The sequence below is a fragment of the Mustela nigripes genome, chromosome X, assembly GCF_022355385.1.
Source record: "Mustela nigripes isolate SB6536 chromosome X, MUSNIG.SB6536, whole genome shotgun sequence".
In the NCBI taxonomy this organism is placed as follows: Eukaryota; Metazoa; Chordata; class Mammalia; order Carnivora; family Mustelidae; genus Mustela; species Mustela nigripes.
In genome coordinates, this window is record NC_081575.1 from 74,166,767 (window position 1) to 74,180,645 (window position 13,879).

The 13,879-nt window shown below is 36.8% G+C and overlaps 1 protein-coding gene across 1 annotated transcript in view; it reads right to left on the bottom strand.

Annotated features, from left to right (window-relative positions):
- The window catches only part of ZC3H12B (zinc finger CCCH-type containing 12B), a 594,748-nt gene extending 584,310 nt beyond the window's left edge, over window positions 1-10,438 (bottom strand). Inside the window, exon 1 of the mRNA XM_059384709.1 lies at window positions 9,935-10,438. The gene's annotated coding sequence lies outside the window, so the exon portion shown is untranslated. The remainder of the gene's footprint in view (window positions 1-9,934) is intronic.
- Between the last annotated feature and the right edge of the window lie 3,441 nt (window positions 10,439-13,879).

Sequence of the window (13,879 nt, forward strand, 5' to 3'; positions counted from 1 at the left end):
AAGAGCCCAAATGTCAATCAACTGATGAATGGATGAAGATGTGGTATTGTATATCTATAATGGAATATTACTTAGCCATAAAAAAGAATGAAATCTTGCTGTTTGCAATGATATGGATGGAACTATGCAGTATTATGCTAACTGAAATAAGTCAGTCAGAGAAAAACAAATACCATATGACTTCACTCATATGTGGAATGTAAGAAACAAAACAAATGAATGTAGTGGGGGAAAGAGGCAAACCAGGAAACAGACTCTTAAATATAGAGAGAACAAACAGGGTTACTAGAGGGGAAGAGAATGGGAGTATGTGTTAAATAGGTGACAGTGATTAAGGACAGCACTTGTGATGAGTGCCTTGTGTTATACGGAAATGTTGAATCACCCAATTCTAAACCTGAAACTAATATTACACCATATGTTAAGTAACTGGAATTTAAATAAAAACTTGGAGGGAAAAGAGTAATTAGATCTTAAAAAAAAAAAAAAAAAACTACCATACGATCTGACAATCCCACTTCTGGGTATTAACCAAAATATTGAAAATAGGATCTCCAAGAAATATTTGCACTCCTATGTTCGTTGCATATTATTTACAATAGATAAGGGGTGGAGACAAACTAAATGTCCACTGACTGATATGTCTTGGAACACTGAACAAATAAACTTAAATTAAAAAAAGAAAGAAAATGTGGTAGATACATGCAACTGAATATTATTCAGCCTTAAAAAAGAAGGAACTGATGTTACATGCTACAACAGATGTATCTTGAAGATATTACATTAAGTGAAATAAGCCAGTCAGAGAAAGACAAATACTGAATAATTTCATTTATATGAAGTATCTAAACTAGTAAGACTTATAGGAGCAGAAAGTACAATGCTATTTGACAAAGGAGAAATGGGAGTTACTATTCAATGGGTATAGAGTTTGTCACACAAGATGATAAAGTTCTAGAGATCTCCTGTAGAACTCTACTGAATACTTAAATTTTTGTTAAAAGAGTGGATCTCATAGTGTATGTTTTTACCACAATAAAAAAATTGGAAGACAGAGTCCTAACATATCAATAATTATTTTAATATGCAAATAATCTGAATGGACCAATTTAAAGACAGATTAGCATAGTGGATAAAAACAATATGGTCCAGTATATGTTGTCTGCAAGAAATTCACTTCAAACATAAAGACATGTGTAGACTGAAAGTAAATAGATGGAAAAAAGATATACCACTGAAACAGATTTTTTTTTAAAAAATCACTTCCCATTAAGTACACTTCGGAGTGAAGAAAATACTAGGGATAAAGAGGAATATAATACAACATTCATGAAATAACATAATTATAGTGATAGAGAACAGAGTAGAGGTGAGAGTTTAGGGAGGGGGGCAAAGGAGTTGAGTGTGGTTCAGTTTAATTAAGAATTCCAGAGAGCTAAATTTTTATTCTAGTTGATCTAATGACCTTTGCGTTATTGCTTTCTTTGCTTTTACTCCTAAGGTCTAGGACTTATCAGTGAAGAGCTATGACTTACACAGTAGAAGTGAGTTATCACTATTGTAATATGCATGAAACAAAGAACTAGTTTTTTTTTCCCCTCCTAAAAGAACATCAATAATAAGCCTCCAACATCCCTATTATTGCATGTAGCTGTGCTTTTTCCCGGTTAACTTTGACATTTATTCTGGTTTCTTGTTAGAAGAATTTCATTCCATGCTATCAGTAACACTGGGTTTTAGAACATTTTGCAACATCACATAAATAAAACAAAGATATATTAACATGCATGCATGCATTATATGATTACTAATTCAAAACTAGAGAAAAGAAGGGGAGTCTGGGTGGCTGCATTTGTTAAACATCTGCCTTTGGTTTAGGGCGTAATCCCAGGGTCCTGGGATGGAGTACCACATCAGGTTCCCTGCTCAGTGGGGAGTCTGCTTCTCCCTCTCCCTCTGCCTTTTGCCCCTATGCTCTCTCTCCCACCCTCAAATAAATAAATAAAATCTTAAAAAAAAAATACTAGAGGAAAGGAGGTCCTGAAGTTTTACTACTTCCAGCATTGTTAAAATACCATTAACATATCAAGACTATTAAGACCACTCAGTGTGGGGGCACCTGGGTAGCTCAGTTGGTTAACTATCTGCCCTTTGTGCAGTTCATGATCTCAGGGTCCTGAATCCAGTCCCAACTTGAGCTCCTTGCTCAGCGGGGAGCCTGCTTCTTCCTCTCCCTCTGCCTGCCACTCCTTCTGCTTGCGTGCTTGTACTCTTTCTCTCTCTTTCTCTTTTTTGGTCAAATACATAAAATCTTTTTTTTAAAGACTATTCAGTGTAACTTTTTAAATTTAAAGATTGTATTTATTTATTTGTTTGGGAGAGAGTGAGCACAAGTAGGCAGAGTGGCAGGTAGAGGGAGAGACAGGCTCCCCATTGAGCAAGGAACCTGATGTGGGACTGGATCCCAGGACCCTGAGATCATGACCTGAGCCAAAATCAGCTGCTTAATGGACTGAGCCATCCAGGCATCCCTCAGTGAAACTTCCAATGCATACTTATTTCACTTTCTCATGCTGACGAAATGATAAGAAGAATTTAAGTGCACAGAATCTACATGCAAATAATATTGCTATTTTAGTTTTTAAAACGTCTGAAGGGAGGTGAACCATGAGAGACTATGGACTCTGAAAAATAATCTGAGGGGTTTGAAGTGGCGGGAGCGGTGGAAGGTTGGGATACCAGGTGGTGGGTATTATGGAGGGCACGGAGTGCATGGAGCACTGGGTGTGGTGCAAAAATAATGAATACTGTTATGTTGAAAATAAATTTAAAAAATATATTAGGAAAAAAATCTGAGAGCAATTCATCATAACTATTGTCCCAATTTTGCTTGCATTACTAACTGATGTTCAAATCCCTTTTCTTGTAAACAGCTCAATTCAATTAATAATCTAATCCTTGTATGTTCAATGCAGCACTTAGAAGACATTTTAAAATACATAAAACCTACCTTCTTTCCTCTTAGCAGTTATTTTAATTGAATATCAGTGCTTTTGTTACAAGAAATTAGTTAGGTTCTAACAGGAGGCCTGGAGGCCAACAAAGAGGAAGCCGTGGCCAGCTATGGGGAAAGTCAGAGGACTTTTCTGGCAGCACTCCAAAGAATCTGGGTCAAACAAGACAGGTCCAAGATGACTGACAAATTAGACCTGACACTCTTGACCAAATAAGTAAAGACTGACAACCCTGCTTCCAAGAAATCCCCTCCTAAGTAATTAATATTCCAGCCGCTTGTTAACAACCATCAATAAAAGATGGACACCTAAACCCCAGGTTGCAGCTCTCTCACTCTCTAGCAATCTCTCCCACTTCTCTTGCCAGCTCTCACATCTTGAGAGTGTACTTTTGTTTTAATAAACTTTCCCACACATGTCGATTGTCCACTGCATTGTATCTGTTCTTGAATCCTTTCCCTGATGAGACCAAGTACTTTTGGCAACATCTTTGAGATGGCCTCAGTACCTGGGATCTCCCCACTTCACCTGGCAACACTGTCATAGCCAGTAAAGAAGCTCTGACATCTAACCTCTGGTATGGCTCTGGCTGCTTCTCCTGTGGAATGCAATCCATCACCAGCATGGGTTTGGCACTCTACAAAATATATATTTTTAGCATAATTACTATATCCAGGCTATAACAAATTTTGACTAGTGGAGCCTGAATTATGGAAATTTTGAAATATGATTTAGACCCCACTGATACAGAATTTGAGATAATTCAGACAGTGGCTGAGATTAAATTAACCTTAGCATTATTTATGAACAAAGAGTTTGCTAGGCAAATTAACAATATCAACAAGATAGTAGAGAAAAAATGTTTCCAACCTTCTTTAAATATCTTAGAAATATCTCTTTACACATAATTTGTAGATATGCTAACTACATATCATTCTTACATATTTATTAAAAGAATTAATACTTTGTTAGCCTAGTTCCAGTTACAAGAAAGTACAAGGAAGTAATAAAACCTGCAGTACATAAGAAATATTCTAAAATTCACAGCTTCAACCACTTCATACCTATTCTACTGTTACTGCATATTAAGAAAAAATTAAACATGTAAAATAAAACATCCATTTTTCTTATACCCCTACTTTTTTCCATCTTCTATGGAATCATAGGGATCTGAACTAATTTGGCAGCAAAATCAACACACTCCATGATAATTAAATCTATTAATAATAAACAAAAACAACCCAGTTAATAATAATAGCCTGGAAAGTACAAAGAGAAAAGGAATATAAGGATTTGTGTGCACATTTAGAAATTGAACTCAACAAGAACAATTAAATACCCAGTAAACGTCAAGGAGCAACTAATAAATAGTAAGTATGGCTTATGTATGATCTCTGGAATAAAACTACTTATGTCACACTTCATATACCAACTGGTTTTCAATTTGAAAGAAAAATAGAGTAATTATTTTATAATTCTGAGATTCTAAGTCCACTAAGTTAGACACAGTATTTTATTTTATTTTATTTTACTTTATTTTAGATTTTATTTATTTATTTGACAGAGAGAGAGAGAGAGCGCACAAGCAGCAGGAGTAGCAGGCACAGGGAGAGAGAGAAGCAGGATTCCCACTGGGTCTATCTCCTTTCCATCAATTCCCATTCACTCTATTTCAATTGAAAAAATATATAGGGCACGGATTGCATGGAGCACTGGGTGTGGTGCAAAAATAATGAATACTGTTATGCTGAAAATTTTTTTAAAAATGAGAAAAAATATAGAAGTCCTATATAAACACATTCTTCATGAAAAAAGTTGAAACACTACAGATAAGATTGAAGTTCCCTATGTTTATCACCCACAGTCACAGGCTCCTCTATCTCCTTCCCCAAAGGTAACCACTGTTATAAGATTGGTTTGTATTTTACCAGAATTTTTTCATATGGATTGACATATATATGTAGAAATGTATATAAAATATTGTTGTTTTCTGTTTATTCTTTTAATATAAACAATATTATACTCTTTTTCCTGTTGTGCAGATTGCCCTAGTCATCCAAAATTATGTCATGGAGATCTAGTCATTTTTTAACTCTTTTTTTAATTATTATGTTATGTGAGTCATCTTACAGTAGGTCATTAGTTTTTGATGTAGTGTTCCATGATTCCTTGTTTGCATATAACACCCAATGCTCCATGAAATACATACCCTCCTTAACATCCATCACTGGGCTAACCCATTCCCCCACTCCCTCCCCTCTGAAACCCTCAGTTTGTTTCTCGAAGTCCTAGTCTCTCATGGTTCGTCTTCCACTCCAATTTCTCCCCCTTCATTTTTCCCTTCCTTCTCCTATGTTCTCCATTCTATTCCTTATGTTCTACAAATAAGTGAAATCATATGATAATTGACTTTTTCTGCTTGACTTATTTCACTTAGCATAATCTCCTCTAATCCCATCCATGTTGATCCAAAAATTGGGTATTCATCCTTTCTGATGGCTGAGTAATATTCCCTTGTGTATATGGACTACATCTTCTTTATTCATTCTAGACACAGTTTTTTAAGAGTTTGGATTAATTCCCTTCTTACTGCCTCCAGTTAATCACCCAGTTTCAAATGCAGTTTATCTGATATGGATTCAGCTTTTTAGACCATGACAGAAAATCTTTCCTAAGTAAGTTTTTAAAGATATAAATATATTTTTAAAAATTCATTCAGGGGTCACAGATGTAACTCAGAAGTGACAGTGAGAACAAAGTAATATCTACATTTGTGAAGAAAGGGGAAATGAGGCACAGAAAGTGAACATAATGATCTATATAAATCAGGGCTTTTAAAGGTTATGTAAATACGGATATGTAGTGTGCAATTGTTTTAATCAAGAATTTTTTAAAAACACCATTTTTTCTCATTATGAATCATGTCATAACTAAACCTCAGATTTTCATTTAATATTTATTGCATTTTAAAAGCTGCTTCAAAACGCTTTATACTTTATTCCATCAAATTCCTGAGATGTATTTGTCATCAGGAATGAATCAGACCACAGGGGAAATTTGGGGTGTCAACATTCCAAAGACAGTTAACAATATATAATATATGATATTAAGAGAACAATAATTGTGTATAAAGCAGTTCTTATGAATATTACTTTAGAACTTATATGTGAAGGATTTGCTTTATTTTGTTTGTAGGTGCCATTCTTTAAGAAAGAATTCTACTCTCCACTTTTCTTCCTATGTTGAATTGGCTGATAGTATTTTCCACTTTGTGGAAAAGGTTATTTTCCAGGGAAATGTGATCCAAAAAGAACTATTGGGTAAAAGCCATTTTTGCCATAAACTTCCATAATAAAATAGGACTGTGCTCATCCGGGGAAATTTTCAACCCACTGACATAATAAATATCATACTTAAGACCATAATAACAATGTTAAAACTGCATAAAGAAAATTATAACTTATGGATACACCTTTGTTATTCAGTAAAATGCTGCTCTACCTCTAGACTCAGTAATATGGTAAAAAAATATTGAGAATTTTCTATTATATAGTAAGGGAAACTGACAATCTCTTACTCTATTTCACATGCAGCCACCACTGAGACTTAGCAATTTACGTAAGCTGTTTACTTGCCTTAAATCACCATAGTACAGAGAACTTGACATACAAAGTAATTTTCATTTAAATTTACCAGTGCTCTTTCCAAAGATGTCCCCTATTGATACCAGCATAATCAGCTAAGAACAGAAATGTGCAGATACTTGCTTAGGAAAGGAGACTAAACCCAATGCTTTCTGAATGCTTTGCTGTTAACTAATTTCTAGTGATTGAATATTCATTGACTATGTATATGTGTACTATTCTGCTCTCTAACTCTCTAACTTATTTAGCTAATAGCTGACAACCTAAGTAGAGAATGTTAAAAACAACAGTTATATCTATCAAAATTACTAACTACTGTGAATTAACTTTTATTAGTAATAACTATAATCAGAGAGACTATTGTTGGCAGCAAAAATACCAAATGAGAAGTATAAGATGGTGTATAGAAGCCTCAAAAAATATCTAGTTTGGTAATATTGTTCCTTACAGTAAATCCATGAATTAATCTCAAGAATTCTTTGCAATTTTTTTGAGGGGTACAACCATAGCACATTTTCTTATGCTTATTTTTCTATATATAAACATCAACCTAAAATGGTTGACTAAAACCAAGAAAACTATTAGTCATGTAACTAATTTTCAACACAACAAAAAGTTGTTAGAAAAGCAATAAAATCAGTTTTTCAAAGGTTTGTAACTGCAATTTAAACACTGATGTTAAGAGACAATTTTTCACACAAGCATTATTAATAGGATAATATTAGAACTTTGACAGACATCAATTTGTAGGACTCTGGGATACCTCTCTTTGTTTAAAAAAATAGTAGTATTAATTAGCAGTACTAAAAACTAAGCTATCATATACTTAATGGACCAAAATTAATGTTGCTTATAGAATTTCATAATTTACTTTACCAGGAAATAGTCATTGGAGAATATTAATAATCTAAAGTTGTACTAATCAGATCAATCCTGTACAAAATACTTAGATTGTAACTGTTTTAGGAGAAAAAGAAAATGTACAGGTGATAAAAATATGTGAACTTAACACTCTCTATCTTCTTAGAAAACATCTTCACTTGCCCCAAGAAATAGAAGGATTATTTTAAGTCTGGCTTCTATAGTATGCACCTGTGAAAAATTATTTAATATGAACTTATTGATTTAGGATATAATTTATCATAAAAACTATGCCCACTACTGAAAGTGCCCTTTAGGTTTATCCAGGAGAGTAATATTCACAAAGATTAGAAAATCAAGTGCCTCAGTTCATGCTATGTTGAACTCCCCCACCTTCCAACAATATCTATACTTCAAATAAAATAAAGAATTTTCTTAATAAAGAATCAAATCAAATCTGACTTTGTCTATAAAGCCTTCTCAGACAAACAGCTCCAAATCTCCTCTTTTACCTATAATTATTTTAGCTCTTATTCTGTACTACTCAATGTTCTAATTTTTGACCATGATGTCTCCAGTGGATGAACAATTTAATTCTTAGGGCCTGTTTCTCTTCTATTCTCTACAGTAACTACTATAGTAATGGGCACTCATTGAAGCTAGACAATAAAAGCTTGTTGAAAACCAATTAATTTAAAAAACACTGAAGTCATTCCAGAATTCACTGGTCGAGTGCTTTGTTGTATTAATATTATCTTACAGTGTGGGTATAACTCTCTAGGTAAACGCTCTTGAGTATGTGGCACCTTTATAACTATAACCATATTCATTGAAATCAAATTCTAAATGGTATCCAAATTACTGCCTATTTCTAAAAGTATGTGAAGTGAGTATCCAAATGATACATTTTATTTCAAATAGTTCGGACTTGAATTAAGAGCTTTTCTAAAATAGAAACATTCCTAAGTTTGGAATCTAGCAACTATAAGCATGTTAATTTGCCAATTCACCACTATCACCACCACAATGACCACCACCAACAACAACATAAAATACTCGCTGAGGTCCAAGATTATTTTGCAGTGATACTAGAATTAAACAGTGCCTTAATGTATATCCAAGAGAACCTCAAACAACATGAAAGCTACATTTTACCCAAAACTATCAAGTTTGGACTGATTCACTAAATAAACTTATCTAATCACAAAAAGCATGTAAATCCTTTTTAAAAATCTTTAGCTTAAAATAATTTACCCAAAATTAAATTTAGCCTCTTTATTGCAACACTTCTTTACTTCTTTCCTTTTTTCCTAATAAAAGAAACATAAAATAACTTAAAAACTATTAGGGAGGGAAGAGACCCAAATAGAAGAAGGAACCCATCTTTCATTGTGTGTGCATGAAAGTACCTTACAATCAAAATTACTAATCAATCTGAATTCAGTCCACTTTTGGAAAGGGTCAACTGTGAACTGTGACTTTTTTCAAACATTTTCTTTTAAAGGAACAACTTCACTACTCAAAGATAATATTGCTAATTTTCAAAAAGCACCTTACAACTTTAGATCCTCATCTAAATCATTCTGTCCAAAACATCACTTCAGGTCCCTCATGGCCATGTTTTTAGAAGCAACTAATCTCAATTGCAGAATACCCCAGGAAGAACAGATAGATCATAAGACACCCTGTTTTTATTAGGGACATTTTAAGTTTCATCATATTTACTAAAAAAGAAGTTAGATCATTCTGGATGAAAAGTAGTTCATAAAACCTGTTTCCCTTGTTATCAGGCACTATCTGTCTACTTCTTTTCAACTTCGATACCACTTTGGAAGTCAAGTAGGTTGTGTGTTTGCTAGTTTGTTTTATTACTATTATTTAATATAAGTACTGACTTCCTCATACATGTCAGAAGTCGGAAGCCAGGCATGCGACTTTCAGAAGCTCTCCTCAGCACACGAGTATCAAGAAAACTGAAAAGAGGCCAGGCCATCTGCCCGTTCAAGCTTTGAGGCATGGAGAGACAACAGTCTGAGAAATGGTTCTTGAGAAGCCTGTGGTCAGACTGAAACGTTAGAGAGCAAAAGCAACAGAAAAGGAATGAAAAGGATATTGGGAAAGACTGTCCCGAAATCGGGGACCAGGCTGCGTGATTGTACGTAGAATTATCAGCATCTATGGCATCTAAGAAGCAAAGCCAGGCCTTAAGCCCCTCATTCCTGGATGCTGGGGTTGAGACCAGAGAGTGGTGGTTTTTAGAAGGAAAACTACCTCGAAGGGCATAGGGAGCCGCGAGCAGATGTAGGAGAGGCGTTAGAAGCTTCTGCAGGACAAAGCAGCGCGTTGGTCGCCTCCCGGGGCCCCAGAGGACAGAAAGGCGCCCCAGCACCAGGCGAGTGCGGTGCCACTACTCACCCCTACTCTCCTACGGTCCCCGTCGTCGCCCTGCTGGACACAGCCCCTGCAGGGGGAGCCCCTCCCCCGCCCGCCGCCAGGGGTGGGCTCAGCCGGCGGGAGGAGACGGCGGCGCAGGTGTCCGTGTGCCGGTGCCAGAGATGCGCCCCAGGAGGAGCTGGATGTAAAGGAGGCAGCCTGGTACCTTGCGCTCCCTGACGCCGGCAACTTCACCACCATCGACGTGGAGGGGCGAGGGTAGGCACTGGGGGCGGGGGGAGGCCCTCGCCCAGCGGCCCCGTACGTTCCTGGAGTACTAGGCCTGAGCTCGGGCGGGACCGCCACCCCCGGTCCCCTCAGCGGCCCGACCCCCAGGCCTGATTCCCGTCCCTCAGCCCCCGCGGCCACAGAGCAGCGGCGGCTCCCTCTCGGGGCCGCTGTCGCAGCTTCATCCTCGTGCTCCTCCTCCTCTGGCGCCGCTGCCTACATACACAACCCCAGCGCCGTTAGAGCCACTGCGCCCCGACTGCCGTCGCATAGCAACCGCGCGCATGCGCCCCACCCCCGCCGGCGACCGCCGCCACCGCTGGCGCCTCTGTAGGGGCTCAGTCTAGGACCTACAAAAGTGCTCTAAAGCCCACTTCCTAGATCCTGGATGGAACGGCGTCAAGGCGGGGTGAGGTGGGAGAGGTGCAGTTTGCCCTGCAAATGGAAGAGGCTGGAGAATTTGGGGATACAATCTCCAGACTCCTCGACAGGCATCTTGGCCAGCCCAACAACCTTCCAACTTATTCTTTAGTCTTGCCTTCTCCAATTCATTCTTAAGAAGGACTTCCAGAGGAATTTTCTAAATAAACCCCTTTGACCATGTCACTCATCTGCATAATTCTGGGAGTTGAGGAACAACCCCCTTAATAGGGCCTAACAGTTCTGGACTACTGCAATAGCATACTCTCTGGCCTTCCCTGCCTTTGTATTTGTCTTGCTACAATCCATTCTCATACTTCCATCAGCGTGATCTTTGTAAAACATAAATCTACTCTCACTTCCCTTCAGTTTAGAGAAGGGCTTTGGCATGAAAGCCAGTTTTTAATTTCTGCCCCACAGCTGACTAGCTGTTTCCTTGAGCCAAGATGCTTAACCTCTCTGAATCTGTTTCTTCATTTGTAAAATGGGGATTATTATAGTATTATGAAATAGTTATGAGGATTAAATGAGAGACTGCGTGTAAAACACTTAACATAGAGAATTTACTCTGGCACCAGAATAAACACTCAGTAAAAATTATAGCTGTTTTTAAGCTGATTTTATATTTTTGCTTATAAAAATGGGTAAAGTATAAACTCCTTAGCTTAGAATTTAAGGTTGTCTAAGATCTTGCCTCTATTTTTCTAGCTTTATCTCCTTTCCACTTCCATTTGGGCACCTAGCCACAGATAGCCCCTGAAGTTCTTGAGATACATCTAGATTATAAAGTTTTTTAATTATATTTTCCAAAGGTTCATCTGGAGAAGAATTCTATGTAAACCCTCCAATTAATGAACATGTAAGTATTCAGTGATCCTTCCCAAAATATACGTGCAAATTTTTAAATAATGACACTGAAAACTGGAACATAGTGATTGTCTACAAAAATTGTGTGCTTTCTCCAGAGGCTTTTTCACTTCATTTTTTTTTTTTTTTAGATTTTATTCAGTTATTTGACAGAGAGAGACACAAGGATAGAGGGAACACAAGCAGGGGGAGTAGGAGAGGGAGAAGGGAGCCTGATGTGGGGCTTGATCCCAGGACCCTGGGATCATGACTGAGCCAAAAGCAGATGCTTAATGGCTGAGCCACCCAGGCTCTCCCTTTACTTGATCTTTTTAAATCAGGTTTCAAGTTTCTGTAACGTATAAGACAAAAATATGTTGCCAATTTTGAACTTCATACAATGCATGAACATATTTACAAACATCATAGGTCTTTCTGGATGTTTATTTAACTAAAGATTTAAACATTTTAGGAAGCATAAAAATCGCTGTACCAAATATAGAGAATCTGAGAGGCCCTAGAACTCATACTTTAACATTAACGAAGAGCTCAAATGGAATATAAAACTAAAATGGAACTTTCAGGACCAAGTAACCAGAAAATATCAAAAAAGGAGAAAAAAATGGGATGCTTATCTTTCTCTTATTGACTTATCTCTCTTAGCTTAATACCCTCCAGTTCCATCCCTGTCAATCTAAATAGTAGGTATTCATAATTTCTGAAGTCTGAGTAATATTCCCTTGTATATATAAACCACATCTTCATTATCCATTCATCTTTGAAGGGGATCTTGGCTCCTTCCACAGTTTGACTATTGTGGACATTGCTACTATGAACATTGGGGTGTCGGTGCACCTTTGTTTCACTACATCTGTATCTTTGTGGGTAAATATCTAGTAGTGCAATTGCTGGGTAGTAGGGTAGCTCTATTTTTAACTTCTTGAGGAAACTACATACTGTTTTCCAGAGTGGCTGTACCAGCTTGCACTCCCACCACATTTGCATGTGGAATATAAGAAATAGTGCAGAAGATCATAGGGGGAGGGGAGGGAAAACTGAATGGAAAGAAATCAGAGACAGAGACCAATCACAAGAGATTCTTGACTCTGGGAAACGAACTGAGGTTTAAGGAAGGGATGGTGAGTAGGGGGATGCATGATATGATGAGCACTGGGTGTTAGATGCAACTGATGAATCAGTGAACACTTCATCTGAAACTAAATGATGTATGTTGGTTAACTAAACTTAAATTAAAAAAAAATAATTGGTATGGTGAAAAAGAGTGAATCACTCTAAGACTAATTAAGTAGAAGTACCAGATGAAAATAATCAACAAACTGTAACCAGCAGGGAAGATCACAACATAAGGAATAGGTACTACCACTGTAAATATGCCAGTGAGCTTGAATAGACCTCTCACACAGATCATCCTTTTCCTTCCATAAGATACAAACGTGCATTTCAAGTTCAAAGAAACACAGTTTCTGAGTGTTCAGCCTTTTCCAAGGACCATCAACAGCTCACAGGGACAGACTTCTAACAGAATTTGCTTAGATCTTCTAAAATCTGTATTTAGTGATATAAAATCTGTATTTTCTTTTTTTAAATCTGTATTTTCTGTTCACTAATGGAACTCATCATTCTACAGTAACAGAGGAATAAATATATAAAATTCCACTAGTCATCTTTAATTCTTCCTTTTCTACATACAAAACTGTGTCACTGCTTAAACTCCTTCAATATTTTCCCTTGGGTTTCAATAAACAATCTGAGCTCCTTTGAACATATCATTGTATCTGCCTCTACTATGTTAGCTAAGTAAAAACTATCAAAAAAGAAAGACCTATCCACATCACTATGGAAAGAAATAAACTTATTATTGATTGAGGGCAGTTCAATGCAAGCATATAGGTAACCCTCAAGAAACTAAAAAATCAGGATATAATTCCACACAAATTATAGAATAAGGCAAATACAAAATTCACTTGAGAACTGTAGTGACTGTTTAGTTAATTGACTTCCTCCAAAAGAATAACAAAATGTCTATACTGCCTAGAGCAATATATACTTTTAATGCCATTCCAATCAAAATTCCACTGGTATTCTTCAAAGAGCTGGAGCAAATAATCCTAAAATTTGTATGGAATCAGAAGAGACCATGAATCGCTAAGGAAATGTTGAAAAACAAAAATAAAACTCGGGGCATCACGTTACCTGATTTCAAGCTTTACTATAAAGCTGTGATCACCAAGACAGCATGGTACTGGCATAAATACAGACACATAGACCAGTGGAACAGAGTAGAGAGCCCAGATATGGACCCTCAACTCTATGGGCAAATAATCTTCAACAAAACAGGAAAAAATATCCAGTGGAAAAAAGACAGTCTCTTCAATAAATGGTGCTGGGAAAACTGGGCAACTATATGTAGAA